We start from the raw sequence: 20,207 nt of genomic DNA, 5'->3' as shown, positions 1-20,207 counted from the left end.
CTCTGCCTGACTGAATTTTGCTTTTCCAAATGTCCTGCTACTGCTTCTTTAATAATGGACTCCAACAACTTCTCAAGCTAGTCTATAGTTCCTTGCTTTGTGTCTGCCTCCTTTTTAAATAGGGACATTACATTTGCAGTTTTACAATCTGCTGGGACTTCCCTCCTGCACCATCTCTCCAGCCACGCATTCATCTGCTCTATCCTCATATCTCTGTACTCACGAGCTCGTGGCATCGAGGTCTTGCTTTTTAAACTCTCTCCTAGCTCCCTAAACTCTGCCTGTAGGCCCTCATCCCTCTTTCTACCTATGTCATTGGTACCGATATGGACCACAACTTCTGGCTGTTCACCCTCCCCCCTCAGAATGTACTGCAGCCACTCAGTGACATCCTTGACCCTGGCACCAGGCAGGCAACATACCATCCTGGAGTCACGTTGCGGCCGCAGAAATACCTGTCTGTTCCCCTAACTATCGAATCCCCTACCACTATTGCTCTTCCACTCTTCTTCCTCCCCCCTGTGCAGCTGAGCCACCCATGGTGCCGTGGACTTGGCTCTGGCTGCACTTCCGAGAGGAACCATCGCCCCCACCAGTACTCAGAACACAATACTGGTTGGAGAGCGAGATGGACTCAGGGGACTCCTGCACTACCTGCCTGGACCTCCTCTTCTGTCTGGTGGTCACCCATTCCCTCTCTGCCTGCACACTCTTAAGCTGCGGGGTGACCACCTCTAGAAACGTGCTATCCACGAAGTTCTCAGCCTCGCGGATGCACTGCAATGAATCCAGCTGTCGCTCAATCTCCGAAACGCGGAGCTCGAGTTGCTGTAGCTGGTGACACTTGCTGCACATGTGGTCGTCCAGGCCACGAGAAGCGTCCAGGAATTCCCACATGCCACAGGATGTGCTCTCCACAGGACAGAACTGCCCTGCCATGCCTCTATTTAATAGACTAAGGACTAACACAGCAGAAATAAACTTAAAACGATAAAAAAGCAAATAATGGCCCGGCCGACATCATTCAGGCCATAATTTCTGGATTTGTTCACCCCACTGAGGGCGAACACCGTCGATGGGCCATTAATGTGCCTTAAGTTTGCAGCTCAGTCAGCTGTGGCTCAATGGGCAGCACATTCGCCTCTGAGTCTGAAAGTTGTGGGTTCAAGTCCTACCCAAGAACCAGGAAACAGATTGTGAGCTGTGTCCACGCCAGGCCTGTGGGCCACGAACCGGTCAGCACTTCACTCGTGGGGTGAACCTTACTGCGAGGTGCGCTCTGCCATTTGTTTTTGCCAACTTACCGGTCGGGCCTTTCTGTGCCGATGTGGCGGGGTCGGTGCCGCGATGGTGCAGCCCGACACTCGCCCTCGAGCCCATCCCCAGGGGAAGTGCAGCGCGCCACAATGCGCTCCACTTCCTGTCAGGGGCCGTGACCCCAATTTCGCTTCCGCGGGACTTGGGCATGGGAAAAGTTACCGCCCCACTCGGGGCGATACGCAATTTAGGCCCATTATCTGGTCATAGTCACATGTGGGAGCTTGCTGTTCACAAACTGTCTGTCGTGTTTCCTCCATCACCGCAGTGACTACACTTCAAAAGTACTTCATTGGCTGTAAAGCGTTTTGGGATGACCTGAGGTGGTGAAAGGCGCTATATAAATGCAAGTCTTTCTTTCCAATTCAGCTCTACATTTTTGAAACCCAAACCCGCGAACAGTGACGGACAGGTAAAGACCCTGTGGTCCATCCAGCCCGTCCCACACAATTGTGATACCTGGTGTATCACAGTATAGACTCTCCACCCCACCCAAAACTACCTGATCTCCTGGGAGAGGTGGAAAACCAGCTAAAAAACCCATTGGGGGAAATAAATCTGGGAAACTCCTCTCCGACCCTGCCACCCCCCGCCCCCACCCCCGCTCCCCAGGCGATGGAAACTAGTCCAGGAGGTCACTGTGGCCCTGAATTCCCTGCAGTAACTACCTTCTGTAAGTGGTGATCTCCGCACCGGCCACAAACAGGTCCTGCTCTCGCTTATGTACAGCTCATGGATTAAAATTACAAGCTTTCCCCACAGTGTCAAGTGCTGCAAATACTGTGTTACATGATCAGGGTTATATTCTCACTGTCTGTCATTGTCACAACACTCGCTATATAAATGCAAGTTGTTGTTGTGTTCAGGGGCCGCTGTATCTGGCTCAGGCTTCTTATCCATCCCCCCTTCCCTTTCCCCTCCATTGGGGGCTGTGCCTTCAGCTGCCTGGGCCCTAACTCCCTGCTCCCTAAACCTCTCTGCCACTCCACCCCTCTCCTCTTTTAAGACCTCCCTTCAAACCCAATCTGTGACTGAGTGTTTTGATCACCCTCCCAGCTCCTCCCCCTTTGGCTCAGCAACACTTTGACCAGATTACGCCTCTATCAGCTGCTTCGGGATGTTGTTCTAATGTTCCAGTTGCTATAGCAATGCAGGTTGTTGCTGCTGTACCTGGCGGCAGAGCGTCTCTGTGTGGATATACCCCGTGCACCGAGCTCCGCGGAGAGGCCTCCCACAGTGGAATGGCCTGCCGATGCTCACTGCAGTGCGGAGTGGCTGCTGACCCTCCAATCGCTCTGAGACACCGCCTCACGAGCGGACGAGGAGATACACGCTGAGATCCACCATCAAATGACACGTGGGGAACTGGAAATTATTCTGCAAACCTGACTGGAGGTTTGGTACAAACGGGTTTTACAAACCAATCAATTGAGTGACACAGAAATTGTCCAAAAATTTGGTCTTTTCAGAACCAACATCGCCCCCTTTTGGTATGAAGACAGCACTGCCAATTTCCCTCACAATTTGACTGAGCTGCAAATTTCAATGTCTCCTTAGGTGGCTCGCTGTCAATCTTTATTCTATAACGCTCCTGTGAAGCACTCGGGGAGTTTTACTGTGTTAAAGGTGCTGTATAAAAGTTGCTGTTGTTGTTTGTTCTGAGTTAGCTGTTCCAACTGAGGTCGGGATATGACTCACAGCTCAGACTGAACGGCATGCAGTGATGCAATGTTGTATCGTGGGTTCAAGCCCCACTCCCGGGACCTGAGTGCAAATTAAAGATATACACTACTGTGCAGTCCTGAGGGAATGCCGCACTGTCAGAGGGACAGTACTGAGGGAGTGCTGCACTGTCAGAGCGCAGTACTGAGGGAGTGCCAGACTGTCAGAGGGGCAGTACTGAGGGAGTGCCAGACTGTCGGAGGGGCATTACTGAGGGAGTGCTGCCGTGTCAGAGGAGCTGTATTGAGGATATGCTGCACTGTCGGAGGGTCAGTACTGAGGGAGTGCTGCACTGTCAGAGGGGCAGTACTGAGGGAGTGCCACACTGTCAGAGGGGCAGTACTGAGGGAGTGCCACACTGTCACAGGTTCAGTACTGAGGGAGTGCCGCACTGTCAGAGGGGCCGTGCTGAGGGAGTGCTGCACTGTCGTAGGTGTAGTACTAAGGGAGTGCCGCACTGTCGGAGGTGCAGTACTGAGGGAGTGCCGCACTGTCAGAGGGGCAGTACTGAGGGAGTGCTGCACTGTCAGAGGGGGAGTGCTGCACTATCAGAGGGGCAGTACTGTGGGAGAGCTGCACTGTCGCAGGTGTAGTACTAAGGGAGTGCCGCACTGTCGGAGGTGCAGCACTGAGGGAGTGCCGCACTGTCAGAGGGGCAGTACTGAGGGAGTGCCACACTGTCACAGGTTCAGTACTGAGGGGGTGCCACATTGCCGGAGCAGTAGTATTGAGGGAGTGCCGCACTATCGGAGGGGCAGTACTGAGGGAGTGCTGCACTGTTGGAGGGGGTGCCTGTAGGTGGTTTTCTCGGGCATACTGAAAACACACCTCCTACTACAAGTTCTGGACGATAGGAATTTTCTGGACAGGTCAGACTCGGACACACGTTTTTCAGGCTCAACTGTATTGTGTTTAATAAGATTAACAATACCACTCATAAACAGTGCAAAACAGTACAACCCTGGCTTGTCCAATAAGCCCTGTCATGCTAAGTTACCACGGCTGAATAAAAGAACCCTCCCGTGAAATAAACTAACACAGGACCCCCCCAGCACTAAACCCCTTGGGTTTGGTTGGGACTTACAATCACCCCCTCACACAGCTAAGTGGTCTTGTGGATGTGTAGGCGCAGGCAATATGCTCACCCTGATTGCCCGTTGTCTTGCTTGCAGCTTCTTCCTGAATGTCTTGCTCCTGGGCTTTTTCCTGGGCTTTTTCCTGGGCTTTTTGCTGAGCTTTTTGCGGAGCTGTTTCCGGAGCTTTCTTCCTCCTGAGCTGGAGCTTGTTGCAAAGCAGCTCCTTATATCCCCAAAACCCATCACCTTTCCTCCCGCCAATACTTTGCTTAATTGGGAGCCGATGTAGGTTAGCGAGCACAGGAGTGATGGGTGAGCGGGACTCGGTGCGAGTTAGGATACGGACAGTCGAGTTTTGAATCACCTCTCGTTTACGCAGGGTAGAATGTGAAAGGCCAGCCAGGAGTGCATTGGAATAGTCGCGTCTACAGTTAATAGGCATGGATGAGGGCTTCAAAAGCGTATGAGCTGAGGCAGGGGTGGAGACGGGTGATGTTACAGAGATGGAAAGAGGCAGTCTTAGTTATGCTGCGGATGTGTGGTCGAAAGCTCAGACGAATCAATGTGCCCGTCACTTTATGAGACAAGTAATGGGCGCCAATTGTAATGTGACACACAGCAACTGGACAAGTGTTGAACAAACACCCCAACAATCTGCTCACCAGCGTGTCTGCGAGCTGCAGCTGTGACTTGTCCAGGTCCATCATCTGGTCCCATCCCCACCTTTTCACCGTGTCCTTACTGACTGTTTTATTATTGATCGGAGCCAGTGGGTCCTTTAGTGCCCCCACACAGTCCATGCCCATCTCTGCTTCTCCATGTTTCACACCCAGCTGAGCAATCTCTCTGCTTGGATTTGCCGTGGGGAGCAGTACCATTGAGCAGAGAAACATTAACACAGGGGTTGAGATGAATGAGCAGGGCGCAGAATAACAGCGGGAATAATGTAGTCACCGCCTCTGCCAACTCGGGCTTAGTTTTCAGACGGCAGCCAGGGATCGAAGGGTTAAATAGATTGAAGCTCTCTCCTCGTTGCTCTCAGGCACAAATGCACAGTCTGTTGCACTTTGCTGTGATTGGTCCACCCCTGCGGTTTCTGTGTTGCCATGGTTTCCATTGTGAGGCCAGGGGACATGACCCCTCAGTGGTGATGTGTCCCACGGGGGTCATGTATCCATATAAGTCCTGCCCGCTGTGTGTGTCAGTTTAAGGTGGGTGTTGGGGATGAAGGCCCAGACCTGAGAAACAGACCATACGGACAAGGCAACATTCACATCCCTGGGCAGCCATGTTGGATTGAGCAGCTGGCTCTTCCAAATAGACAACCCTCCGCACCACAGACTCTCAAAGTCCTTGTGGCAAAAGGTGTAGAAATGGGAGTGTCCCACAGACATTTCCAGCAGCATTGCCCCAAATTGGGAATTTCATGTGTATGGGATTGAAACTGTTTAATGACATCATGAGGAAGTCATTGTGACATCAGGAGTTGAGGCTGTGTGTCCATTATTCTATATTATATATAACTGTGGGGTGAGTCAGTACAAGAGGTGGGGCTGTGTGTCCTTTATTAGATATTATTGTAATATTGTGTAATATATAGAGTAATATATCAGTGTAATATATCATGGTCTACAGGGCTGTAATAATACCCGCCCTACTGTATTGCTCAGAGACATGGACCATATACAGTAGACACCTCAAGTCACTGGAAAAATATCATCAACGATGTCTCCGCTAGATCCTACAAATCGCCTGGGAGGACAGACGCACCAACATCAGCGTCCCCGTCCAGGCTAAGATCCCCACACTCGATCAGCTCTGCTGGGCCACATAGTTTGCATGCCAGACACGAGACTCCCAAAGCAAGTGCTCTACTCGGAGCTCCTCCACGGCAAACGAGCCAAAGGTGGGCAGCGGAAACGTTACAAGGACACCCTTAAAGCCACCCTGATAAAGTGCGACATCACCACTGACACCTGGGAGACCCTGGCCAAAGTCATCCCTAAGTGGAGGAAGTGCACCCGGGAGGGCGCTGAGCACCTCGAGTCTCATCGCCAAGAGCATGCAGAAACCAAGCGCAGGCAACGAAAGAGCATGCGGAAAATCCATCCCACCCACCCCTTCCCTTAACAACTATCTGTCCCACCTGTGACAGGGACTGTGGCTCTCGCATTGGACTGTTCAGCCACCCAAGGACTCATTTTAAGAATGGAAGCAAGTCTTCCTCAATTCCGAGGGACTGCCGATGATGAATATATATAGCTCCATCTGGTGGACTCCTGTGATACTGCAGCCAGTGCTGTGTACAAGTAAAGAGGGAACATGTCACCTACCTAGTGTCCCTTAGTGTTCTGCCATCTTCAGGCCGTGTGTGTGTTTGTGAGTTGTGCTCAAGATATAACAATGGCAACGAGAATGGGATAATCAGAAAAAAACTGCAATTTTTGTTGGTGGATGATTCAGCCGGCCGACAGAGACTTTGAGAGCTTTTCTGTTTTGATTAACAGCTACAAATCCTAGGTAAGTTACAAACACACTTGTTTGAACTGCCAGAGTCCAGATGGCCGTGCCTATGGGAATAATAAGGCGTTTGGGGGAGTTTCAACGCGACCGTGAAAGTTTCAGAGCATATGTGGTGTGGCTAGAAATGTTTTTCACCACAAATAATATCATCGAAGTCCCCAATGCTGAAAACCATAACCGGGTGGTGTTGGAAACACAACGGGCAATTTTCTTAACTGAAGCAGTGCCCGAGTTGTATGAAACCTTGAAAAATTTGCTTGTGCCTGTCAAGCCAAAGGACACAATTATTAAGCAGATTCGCACTACAGTCCTGAACCCCTGCAAATTGCTGAATGTTATCGTTTTGGAATACGAGATCAGTTAATGGAGGAAAATATCAGTGAGTACATTGTAGCATTAAAAGAGCTATCTATTCACTGTAATGTTAGAAACTTTCAAGACCGAGCATTGCGTGACCGCTTTGTTTGTGAGATGAAAAGTGATGCGATCAGAAGAAAGTTATTGACAATGCCTAACTTGACTTTTGATTTAGTTTGTCAGACAGCTATGTCAATGAATATGCCGATCAACATTCCCGAGAATGTCATACTATTTCCAGTCGTCGGATAACCGAGGTGAATCGCCTGCAGGTTAAAAGAAAAAGGCAGTTGGGCCCCAAGGTCTCAGAAACTGGCAATGGTAACAGAGCATTGAAGTCCTGCTCTCAGTGCTTGGGACAACACATTGCTCAATGTTGTCCATATGTGAAGGTAAAGTGTTTCATCTGCAGGAAAACTGGGCATCTTGCGAAGGCATGCCAACTGAAGGGTAAACCAGCTTTCAAGGCCGTAAGTAGAAATCCCAAGAGACTACATAGCATGGAAGAAAAACAACAGGACGAGGAGGTTTTAGAGCTACACATCATCAGGAGCACGGGGTTAACTAACAGCAATTCGAAAATTATCATAATCCACATCGATGTTGCAGGATCCAAGATACCCATGGAAATCGACACTGGTGTATCTGTGAGTGTAGTAAAGGATTCGCTATACCTCAACAAATTGCGTGATTTCCCATTGGAGAAATCCAAGATAGAGCTGCAAGGCTACTCGGAGAGAACATACCTGTGGTAGGTCGTATCACCGTACTGGTGAAATACAAGGATCAATTTCAGACCTTGCCTCTCTAAGTAGTGGCAGGAGACAAGCCTGCTTTACTAGGAAGAAATTGGTTGGGATCACTGAAGCTGGATTGGAGTGAGACTTTTCGTGTTGAAACGAGATTTGTATCAAACGATGACATCAAGAATTATCTGAAGGTGTTCTGCGAATAGGCAGTCCGATCCAAGGCTTCAAGGCAAGTGTCAGGGTACAGAAGGACGCTAGATTGGTTTACTGCAAGCCACGTCCCGTACCATATGCATTCAAGGAGAAAGTTGAGCAAGAACTCAAAAGACTAGAGACTGAGAACATTATTTCTCAGATAGATCGATGTAATTGGGCTATACCCATTGTTGTTGTACCCAAGTCTGATGGTAAGGTAAGATTGTGTGGTGATTATAAAATAACTGTAAACTAGGTTCTAGAGGGTAATCGCCCCAATACATTGCCTAATGTAGAAGATTTGTTCACAACACTGACAGGTGGTCAGATATTCTCAAAGTTCGATCTTACAAATGCCTACTTACAGCTTGAACAAGATGAGGAGTCCAAGTTATGCTTGACAATAAATACTCATCTAGGCCTATATCAATTTAATAGGCTATCGTTTGGAGTGTCTTCTGCCCCTGCCATATACCAAGGGGTGATGAACCAGATTTTGCAAGGTATTGAAGGGGTAGTATATTATTTAGATGACATACCAATTTCAGCACCAAATGGGCAAATTCATAAAAACATTTTGAATTAAGTCCTCAAACGGCTAGAGAAGCACAGAGTACGAGTGTCTGCTCGCAAGTGTGAGTTATTTCAAAACTCAGTGGAGTACTTAGGGTACAGAGTAGACAAAGATGATTTACATCCAACCAAGGGAAAGCTGGATGCAATCAGAAATGCACCCACTCCCAAGAATGTCACTGAACTTCGATCATTTTGGGGCCATTTGAACTATTATGGGAAGTTCCTACCAAATCTGGCTACAGTATTGAAAAAACAGGTCCATTGGAAGTGGTCAGAAGAATGCGATACAGCATTCAAGGAGTGTAAAAGCAAATTGGTAGAGAGCACCATGTTAGTTCACTATGACGTATCTAAGGAGATCAAGCTAGCATGTGATACCTCTCGTTATGGAGTTGGGGCAGTGATCGCTCATGTATTATATAGTGGGGAGGAGAGACCAATTGCTTTTGCTTCACGCACTCTCAGTGCCAGTGAGCATAATTATGCGCAAATCGAAAGGGAAGCTTTGGCATTAATTTTTGGGGTCAAGAAGTTCCACAAATACTTGTATGGTCATAAGTTTACCATCATTATGGACCATAAGCCCCTGACAGCAATCCTCCATCCAAAGTCACCAGTTCCAACATTAGCTGCAGCCTGAATGCAGAGATAGGCTTTGATTTTTTCAGCACATACATATGATATTGAATACAGATGATCAGCTGATCACATTACTGCTGATGCTATGTCTAGATTGCCTTCCCTCTCACAAGTTACACCCGATAGAGAAGAAGTGTTCTATTTTTCATACATTGATGAACTGCCAGTCACAGCTGAAGAGATTGGTCGAGTCTTTGTTCGCTAGGGCCCAAAAAATGGGTGATGTTCCAGCCTTAGCGATGTTTCAGCCTTTATGATTGCTGGACCATCGCTCCTTTTTTGGATCGCGACTTTCAGCTCGGTGATAGCCCAGGGATGTGAAATGGACGAAGCGAGAGCCCAGGGATGTGACATCACCCAGCGATCGCGCAGCGATGGTGAAAGCAAAAGTTTCCCTAGCAACAGGCTTCTGCGCTGCCTGTTTTTTTTTGGGTGGAAATGTTTTTCCGCGTTTCGGGAGGTCAGGGGTCATCACACATGCGCAGAAGGGGGATAGAGATCAAGAGAGATAGAGAGAGAGAGATAGAGAGAGAGGTAAAGAATATGTCTGACAGTGATGAAAGTGTTCGAGATGTGGAGAGGGGGAGGAAGAGGTCCAAATCATTTTAGGATGTGACCACGAGGTCCTCGTCGTGGAGGTCCACTCCCGGTGGGCCCAAGTGACCGGGATAGGGCTGGTGGGAAACCAGCTCCACGGGCATACCGTCAGATATGGAGCGAGATCGCCGCTGCCGTCTTGTCTGCATCCCACGAAGCCAGGGGATCTGACCAGTGCCGCAAGCGCTGGAACAGCCTTGTGGCTTCAGCAAAAGTAACTATGATTTTATATTGTAATGATGCTAAGTCTAAGTATAATTATAATTATAATTGTCAATCTCCTGGATTGAATGTAAGCTTGTTATTCTAGCATATATAAGATATATGTACCCCATAATACTCCCGTGAAGAGGGCAGAATTAGAGGAGCGCAGCATCTCGGGGGGTTGTGGCGCTGGAGGAGATACAGAGATAGGGAGGACTGAGACCATGGAGGGATTTGAAAACAAGGAAGAGAATTGTGAAATCAAGACGTCGCTTAACCGGGAGCCAATGTCAGTCAGCGAGCACAAGGGGTGATGGGTGAGTGGGCTCGGTGCGAGTTAGGACACGGGTCAATGGGCACAGGGGTGATGGGTGAGTGGGACTTGGTGCGAATTAGGACACGGGCTGCCTAGTTTTGAATCACCTCTAGTTTACACTGGGTAGAATGTGGGAGGCCAGCCAGGAGTGCATTGGAATAGTCGAGTCTAGAGATAACAAAGGCATGGATGAGGGTTTCAGCAGAGGATGAGCTGAGGCAGGGGCAGAGATGAGCAATGTTAAGGAGGTGGAAATAGGCAGTTTTAGTTATACTGCGGATGTGTGGCCGGAAGCTCATTTCAGGGACAAATATGACACCAAGATTGTGAACAGTGTGGTTCAGCCTCAGACAGAAGTTGGGGAGAGGGGTGGACTCATGGCTAGGCAACGGAGTTTGTGGCAGGACTGAAAACAATGGCTTCAGTCTTCCCAATATTGAATTGGAGAAAATTTCTGCTCATCCGGAACAACACAGTGAAGGTGCAGCTGGGAGGAGGCGAAAGTCAACAATTTATAGGCTGCGGTGAAGTTTTGTTCTAATTCGGAGAATTATTTAAAGCTGAAAAAATACGGGGAAGTGATTTTGGATGTGGCCGGTTCATTTGAAGTTAAATTTTGCCGGCTGTTGTCCCCTGTTTGAAAGCGTTTCTCAGGGTTTTTTAAATCATGTTACGACAGACGAGAAATGACTTGTGGTCACATTTGTATCTCAGAGTTTGTGAGAGACGGAGGGAACGGCAGCAGAAAAAGAGGAACCAACATCTCCAAAACTGATCCCAACTCATCGCCCAGGCTGGGGATAGTTAAGCTCACCGCCTTCCGAGCAAGTTTCACCACTTTATTCACTTTCTTATTTGAGCTCTGATTGGGATCCGTTTACTTGATTATTTTTTGGTGCATGTGTAACGACAGTATTGAGGCAGTGCAGATAAACATGGAGCATTTTCTTCTCCCAAAGCTACATGGAGACTGGAAAACAATGTAAGATTTTTCATGAACTTTTCACAAAAAGCGAGTGTTGGAAACACTTTTCCACCTAAGTTTTGAAGATGATTTCGGAAGAAACAAACAAAAATCAATTTTCCCCTCATCAAAGCAAATCTCAACCTGATCTTAAAATTCAAATGCTTTTAAAGTGTCTCGGAATTGCTTAAACCATGTAAAATTGAAGTTTCTCAGTATTAGATTTGGAACGTGCAGGTTTATACAAACATGCATCCCGTGCTGTTGAGGAGGGGAGGGCAGTGAAGGATTTGTGGGAGTTACACCTCACTTTTTATTGACTGATTATAAAGTATCAATAAGCCATTTAGGAAGAGAGCCAAAAAAGGGTAAACACACAAACCATTTAAATTTATATAATATAAAAACAGAAAATGCTGGAAATACTCAGCAGGTCAGGCAGTAGAGAGAAACATAGTTCACGTTTCAGGTCTGTTGCCTTTCAACAGAACTGGGAAATGTTCGAGATGGAACAGATTTAAAACCGGTGCAGAGGCAGAGAAAGTTGGGAGGGGAGGAAGGAAAGGGAAGGTTTGTGTTATGGTGCAAGGCATGAGTGGTTAAATCCTGCCTCTGCACCAGGTTAAAATCTGTCACATCTCTAACTTCTTCCAGTTCTGACGAAAGGTCACAGACCTAAAACGTTAACTTTATTTCTCTCTCCACAGATGCTGCCTGACCTGCTGAGTAGTTCCAGCATTTTCTGCTTTAGTTTCAGATTCCAGCATCCGCTGTATTTTGCTATTTTGTTCCAAAGTCCAAACAAGTCCCATTAAAAATATAAATATAGATTTACTCTTAAACGTTTAGTGGAATGTTAATAGAAACAATAATTGTGTGATGATGTGTAAAAATTTCAGGAAGAAACTTTAGAAGAAACCAGTATTTGTTTATTCAGAAAGACACAGAAAATACTTTGATTAAACTGATCATGTACAATTTTGATTTGGTATATATCTTTAAAATAATAGATTAAAAATTGAGAGTACAATGAAGTTTAATTGGGAAGTTTGCTGAATAATTTAACACGTCGTGGTAAAAGCACGGATGAATATTGTGCCGAATGTTTGAGAGAAAAACATTCGAAGGAAAATTTGTAAATGAACATCTTTACATCACCATATTATAAGCATTTCCAAGTCAGTCTGATTGGTTCTCCTGTCCAGGAAGAAAGATGCCTGTACATTTCTGTTCGATGATCGCTTTTCCTGCTTTTTGTTTTTAGTTCTGTGACACACTGTGTATGTGTTTTTCTGCACTGGTGAATAAGTGCTGCATTTCTGTCATGTTACCTGGGGAGTGTGCTGGTTCAAGAAGACCACGTTTAATAATGGAAGTGATTGCAGTTGGAAATTCGCGTCCTGTTTTGGTTCAATTCTTTTTAATACCGTGAACTAAAGAACTATGGCTTTATATTTGTTGGTTGTCTGTTTGCATTGTGATGAATATTCTAATTACTTATGTGGACGTACAGCACGTCAGCACCATAGGAAAGGCCCTGCTCCTGCTGTATGTGCAGCCGTTGCTATAGTGACATGATGGAGGGGGCTCATACATTGACAACTTTATAATTAATACAAATTGCTCGAATAGCTATGCCTCTTTCAGCTCACCTTGGGCTTTTCCATTGTTTGTCGATGCACAACCGTGTAATTCAGTGACGTTTCTGAAGTGTTAATGTATTATTATGCAGTTCCATTATATCCCACTCATTTCTGACAAGTTATTTTGTTTAAATAGAGTTTGTCCATCAAGAAATAAAAGCTCTTAATTAATTCTACCATAAACAAGCTTGAAAAATGGGCATGTAAATAACAAACAATTTTCTGTATAGATAAGTGAGAGGTGGTGAAAAATGGTAGAAGGGATAAGGAACCTGCCAACCCTTGGAAAATAAGTCTAAATGATGTAGAGATGCAAAGAGATCTAGGGGTAGAGGTACACAAATCACTAAAAGTAGCAATGGAGGGTAATAAGGCCACAACAGTGCAAATAAAGCAATAGATTCATTTCTAGCAGATTAGAATTCAAAAGCAGAGAAGTTATGTTAAACCTGTATCGAACCTAGTCACAAGATTTAAGATCATAAGAACATAAGAAATAGGAGCAGGAGTAGGCCATACGGCCGCTCGAGCCTGCTCCGCTATTCAATACGATCATGGCTGATCCAATCATGGACTCAGGACCACTTCCCTGCCCGCTCCCCATAACCCCTTATTCCCTTATCGTTTAAGAAACTATTTCTGTCTTAAATCCATTCAATGACCCGGCTTCCACAGCTCTCTGAGGCAGCAGAATCCACAGATGTAAAATCTTCAGAGAAGAAATTCCTCCTCATCTCAGTTTTAAATGGGCGGCCCCCTATTCTAAGATCATGCCTTCTAGTTCTAGTCTCCCCTAGTTCTAGTTCTAGTGGAAACATCCTCTCTGCATCCACCTTGTCAAACCCCCTCATAACCTTTTACATTTCGATAAGATCACCTCTCATTCTTCTGAATTCCAATGAGTAGAGGCCCAACCTACTTAACCTTTCCTCATAAGTCAACCCCCTCATCTCCGGAATCAACCTCGTGAACCTTCTCTGAACTGCCTCCAAAGCAAGTATATCCTTTCGTAAATATGGAAACTAAAAATGCATGCAGTATTCCAGTTGTGGCCTCACCAATACCCTGTAAAATTGTAGCAAGCCTTCCCTGCTTTTATACTCCATCCCCTTTGCAATAAAGGCCAATATTCCATTGGCCTTCCTGATCACTTGCTGTACCTGCATACTATCTTTTTGTTTTTCATGCGCAAGTACCCCCAGTTCCTGCTGTACTGCAGCACTTTGCAATTTTTCTCCATTTAAATAATAATTTGCTCTTTGATTTTTTTCTGCCAAAGTGCATGACCTCACACTTTCCAACATTATACTCCATCTGCCAAATTTTTGCCCACTCACTTAGCTTGTCTATATCCTTTTGCAGATTTTTTGAGATGGACTCGTGCCAATATGGCATAACTCTATGAGCCCAAATTTCCCCAGCCAACTAAAGCGGCGTAGTTAGGGGTGGGACGCTGACTTTTTGGGGCAAAAAAAGTGCCCAAACTGTACCTGTTAATTTGGCCGCTCCCTCGTCGTCCGGATCCATCAGCATGGTGCTGCAGAGACTGCGGGGGGGGGGGGGGGGGGCAGGGGGCGGAGTTTCAGCCGCATTTGCTCAGCGCAGCCAGCAGGGGGGCGGGGCTTGGGCCCAGCGACTTGTGGAGTTCCGGCAGGGGCTCACATGTCTGTTTGAGCATGCGCGCATGCGCAATGGGCGGTTCAGCATGCGCGCATGCGCAATGGGTGGTTCAGCATGCTCACATGGGTGTTTCAGCGTGCGCGCATGTGCAGTGCAACAGGAAGCTTGGCAAGCGGCCAATAAAAGGGAGAGCATCCTCAGTATCATTGGTAATGGACCATATGTAAAGGTAAGCTTTAAATAGTGATTTTTGTGTGGCTGAGGGAGTGGAAAGGAGCGCTGGATAGGTGTAAGAAAGGTGACAAGTGTGATTTTTGAACATTACCTGAATGTGAGTCCAATACACGAATGGCGCATGAGCGTGTAAGACGAACAAAGAGTTTCCTCGATGAGGAAGTGGAGAAACCAGTGACTGTTGTTGAGGAGAAATGGCTGGAGCTGGATATCAGCAAGAGTGGTCCGTCAAAAGTTTCACCCGAGGAAATGAGAAGAAGATGGAACTTAGTTGCAGATGAATACTCCGCAGGGGTCAATACAGCAGGATCTGGAAGCCAGTGCAAGAAGAAATGGCAGGACGTTGGTCAAGTAGTGAGTGTAACTAATATCTTTATCTTTAAATTGAATTGCAATTAAAAATGTGATCATCTGTATGTGTCCCACCCATCAGAAGCGCACCATGTCTGAAACTTTATATTTTCATCTTTGCAGAAGAAATTGGCCCACAACAAAAGGGAAAGACTTGGAACAGGAGGAGAGCTGCCAAATCTGCACCTACTGTCACCCCTGGAACAGAGGGTTGCTGCTTTGCTGACTCGCACCGGCAGAAAAAGAATCAGCTCTGTACAAGCTGGACCCACACGCAAGGGTGAGGGTGAGTCATTAAAATGTATAGTCGCCCTTCAAAACAACCTGCTGACTGGCCTGCTATGCATCAGACTACTCATGCCACCCATCCTGCCCCCTCCTGTGCTGTTAACCATTTGACTGTTCTGATGTATTTTGCAGAAGAAGAAGACACTCCTCAACATCCTGAAGAGCCACCAGAGGATCCAGAAATGTGCACGCCAGACCAAGGCGGGTGGGGGGAGGAGGGATCCATGGAAATGTGTCCACGGGAGAATGCTGACCACGATATGGATCAGGACATAGCACAGGGCATCACACTGCCAGAAACCTCCATGAGCTCCTCGGCAATATTCCATGGGTTCACACCTTCCGAGGTCGCGGGTCCCAGTGGCGGTTGTCAAATGCATCTTGGGACACCCAGTCCCCCACCGTCCCAGCCTGTGTCCCACACTGGAGGGGTGCCACTAGGCAGACCCACGGCGAGGGGAAGGAGAAACCGACCAGTCTCTCCTGAGATGCAGCCCTCAGCAGAGGTTGATCAGGTTGTTGCATTGGTTGAGGAAACTAATGCCCTCACAAGATCACTTGTGGAGGCCGTCAGTGGGGTCCGTGATGAGATAGCGACACTGTCGGGTGAAATATCAGCACTGAGACGGGAAGTGAGGGCAAGCATTTCAGAGGGTGTGCAGACGATGGCAGATGCCATGAGGGAGCTAGTTTCTGCAAAAATGCACAAAGGCCGGTTACTCAAATGCCACGCCCACTTCAATCCATGCACCAGCCACTGGTCAGACCCAAGCCGGGCTCCCAACCCCCACACCATCATCACCAACCCTATGAGGAAGTGCACTTTCCCTGAGATGTGGGTGAGGATTGGGTGCAGCCTTTCTTTGTTGTTGTTGTTGTCGTCGTTGAAGTGCACTGTAAAATATCCAATAAAAGATATTTTGCATTAAAACTGAATCATGCTCCATTAGGACCACGCAATATTGAGGGACAACTGTAAAAATTAAAAATCCCTCACCATTACAATCATGCCTGCCTGCCCCCCCTAGCCCTGGCGGGAGGGCTAGAAACATAGAAACATAGAAACATAGAAAATAGGTGCAGGAGTAGGCCATTCGGCTCTTCGAGCCTGCACCAACATTCAATATGATCATGGCTGATCATGCACTTCAGTACCCCATTCCTGCTTTCTCTCCATGCCCCTTGATCCCTTTAGCCATAAGGGCCACATCTAACTCCCTTTTGAATATAACTAACGAACTGGCCTCAACAGCTTTCTATGGTAGGGAATTCCACATGCTCACAACTCTCTGAGTGAAGAAGTTTCTCCTCATCTTGGTCCTAAATGGCTTACCCCTTATCCTTAGACTGTGACCCTGGTTCTGGACTTCCACAATATCGGGAACATTCTTCCTGCATCTAACCTGTCCAATCCCCTCAGAATTTTATATGTTTCTATGAGATCCCCTCTCAATCTTCTAAATTCCATTGAATATAATCCTAGTCGATCCAGTCTTTCTTCATATGTCAGTCCTGTCATCCTGGGAATCAGTCTGGTTAACCTTTGCTGCACTCCCTCAATAGCAAGAATGTCCTTTCTCAGATTAGGAGACCAAAACTATACACAATGTTAAAGGTGTGGCCTCACCAAGGCCCTGTACAACTGTAGTAAGACCTCCCTGCTCCTATACTCAAATCCTCTCGCTATGAATGCCAACATGCCATTTGCCTTCTTCACCACCTAGCTGGTGCGTTCTGCAGTCGGCAAGGTCGGACTGCTCTATTTTCAGTAGCTGATTTATCTTTCATTTATTTTTGATGACGTTGTGCTGAATATTTTGTGATGTTGTGCTGATTTTGTGAAGGTTTTTAGTGCTTTAGAATCCTCTAACTCACCTCCCACCCCTCCTCCACCCCCCCGCACCCCCACTATCTCTGGCTACCTGCGCTGATTTCTTAAATGTAGGTAAGGGTTTTCTGTGCCTACAAAAGTGGCCACATATACTGGCCTAAGTTAGTTTGGAGTAACTTTCAGCTGGCCAAATTTGCTTCGAGGGCCAGAAGAGGCATAAGTGGCTTGTCACGCCCCCTTTAGGAGAAAACAAACTAAACGAGAAAAAAAAATAAATAACTAACTTACACTGGAGCAAGTTAAATGGGGAAATTTGTGATTTTTAAGTTACTCCAAAAAAAGCTACTTACTTGAAAAAAAACGGGGCAAATCTTGCGGAAATTTGAGTCCCAAATGTGTGTTTAAGTGGTTGCTGCTGCTGTCGTTCTTGTAAAAGTTGTTGTAAATATTTTGATTGTAAACATTGCCTACCAGTGAGAATTTTGTGCTAAAAGGAGTTTCTGGTCCACTCAGTACAAAAGCACAAAGGGAACATTGGTGGGGAAGGCCTGAGGATATTCTGTGGGATGGAGCGTCTGAGGGTATTGGGTGGGGGTGGGTCTGAGGGTATTGGGTGGGGTGGAGGGTCTGAGGGTTTTGGGTGGGTGGGAGGGGTCTGAGGATATTGGGTGGGGTGGGGAGCATCTGAGGGTATTGGGTGGGTGGGAGGGGTCTGAGGGTATTGGGTGGGGTGGGGGAGGTCTGAGGATATTGGGTGGACTGAGGGGGTCTGAAGGTATTGGTGGGGAAGGTCTGAGGGTATTGGGTGGGGGGGTCTGAGGATATTGGGTATGGTGAGGAGGTCTGAGGTTATTGGGTGGGAAGGGAAGGGTCTGAGGGTATTGGGTGGGGTGGAGAAGGTCTGAGGGTATTGAGTGGGGTGTGGATGGTCTGAGGGTATTGAGTGGGAAGGGAAGGGTCTGAGGGTATTGGGTGGGAAGGGAAGGGTGTGAGGGTATTGAGTGGGGTGTGGAGGGTCTGAGGGTATTGGGTGGGGTGGAGAAGGTCTGAGGGTATTGGGTGGGGTGTGGAGGGTCTGAGGGTATTGGGTGGGGTGGAGAAGGTCTGAGGGTATTGGGTGGGTGGAGAAGGTCTGAGGGTATTGAGTGGGGTGGAGAAGGTCTGAGGGTATTGAGTGGGGTGTGGAGGGTCTGAGGGTATTGAGTGGGGTGTGGAGGGTCTGAGGGTATTGAGTGGGGTGTGGAGGGTCTGAGGGTATTGAGTGGGGTGTGGAGGGTCTGAGGATATTGAGTGGGGTGTGGAGGGTCTGAGGGTATTGAGTGGGGTGTGGAGGGTCTGAGGGTATTGAGTGGGGTGTGAAGGGTCTGAGAGTATTGAGTGGGGTGTGGAGGGTCTGAGGGTATTGGGTGGGGTGTGGAGGGTCTGAGGGTATTGGGTGGGAAGGGAAGGGTCTGAGGGTATTGGGTGGGGTGTGGAGGGTCTGAGGGTATTGGGTGGGGTGTGGAGGATCTGAGGGTATTGGGTGGGGTGTGGAGGGTCTGAGGGTATTGAGTGGGGTGTGGAGGGTCTGAGGGTATTGAGTGGGGTGTGGAGGGTCTGAGGGTATTGAGTGGGAAGGGAAGGGTGTGAGGGTATTGGGTGGGAAGGGAAGGGTCTGAGGGTATTGGGTGGGGTGTGGAGGGTCTGAGGGTATTGAGTGGGGTGTGGAGGGTCTGAGGATATTGAGTGGGGTGTGGAGGGTCTGAGGGTATTGGGTGGGGAGGAGAAGGTCTGAGGGTATTGGGTGGGGTGTGGAGGGTCTGAGGGTATTGAGTGGGGTGTGGGGGGTCTGAGGGTATTGGGTGGGGTGTGGAGGGTCTGAGGGTATTGGGTGCATATTTATATATGGAAAGAACAAAGTGAGGCTCATGTAAAGTGGGCAGCGGTTGTGTTAGTTGAAATAAATAATATCTTCACCAGCTTTACCGAATAGCAGCAGTACAAAGTGACAAGCCAATAGTTTACTCAGCAATAAACCCTCTGACTTTCTGGTAAAGTTCCAAAACCTCACACAGTTGTAGATGGCTGCCTTTATTTATTAATTATTATTGGTATTTTACTCAATAAACTGATGCTTTGCTTCAAATATTGAAGAACTATTTCACTGAACGACATCTCACAATAGACGTTAGGAAACATGCAGACTGTGCAGTAATGTGAACTTTAATATAATGAATGCAAGGTGATACACTTTGGAAGGAATCTAGATATATCCAGAAATATCACGGTTGATGTGTATCAGAACTTTCGAAAGGCGTTTGACAAGCTGCCACTTATTGACTTGTTGATGAAATTCTAAACCATGGGATTAATGGGACAGGACAGCATGGACATGACATTGGCTGAGAGACAGAGAACAGAGAGTATTGGTGACTGGTTATTGCTCAGACTGGAGGCAGCTATACTACTGTCTATCCCAGGGCTCGGCATTAGGAGTACTGCTCTTTTTGATATATGAACTAGAGTTGGGTGTACACGGCATCATTTTATCGTTTGTAGATGATACAAGACTAGGAAATGTAGCACACAATGGGGACCAGTGTAATAGACTTCAGGAGGAATAGACTGGTGAACATTAGATATTATGAAATAGGAGCAGGATTAGGCCGTTCGGCCCTTCGCGCCTGCTCCGCTATTCACCAAATTCCTGGCTGATCATCGGTAAAAAGGACAATCATTTAACACCTTCTAACTGACGCTCATTCCTGCATATAAAGTTATCTCTTACTCTGTTAACTGCTACATGTTTTTCATTAACCGAATCAAATATTAGTGGAGCCTTAAACAGGCCCTAAATCCCAAGCAAATGTGGCTGGGTCTTGAAGCTCACGAAATGTATTCAGGCTGGAGGGCCTGAGAGCTTCAGAGAAGTCCCTGACCTGATCCTACACTTCCCCGATGGCATTCCAGTCCAAATCGTTAACCTTCGCTTAAAATATCACCTTAACTCTGATTAAAGTTCACAC

The sequence above is a fragment of the Pristiophorus japonicus genome, unplaced genomic scaffold, assembly GCF_044704955.1.
Source record: "Pristiophorus japonicus isolate sPriJap1 unplaced genomic scaffold, sPriJap1.hap1 HAP1_SCAFFOLD_214, whole genome shotgun sequence".
Classification (NCBI taxonomy): Eukaryota; Metazoa; Chordata; class Chondrichthyes; family Pristiophoridae; genus Pristiophorus; species Pristiophorus japonicus.
The sequence above is the reverse complement of the archived record's forward strand: the minus strand, read 5'-3'. Positions refer to the sequence as shown.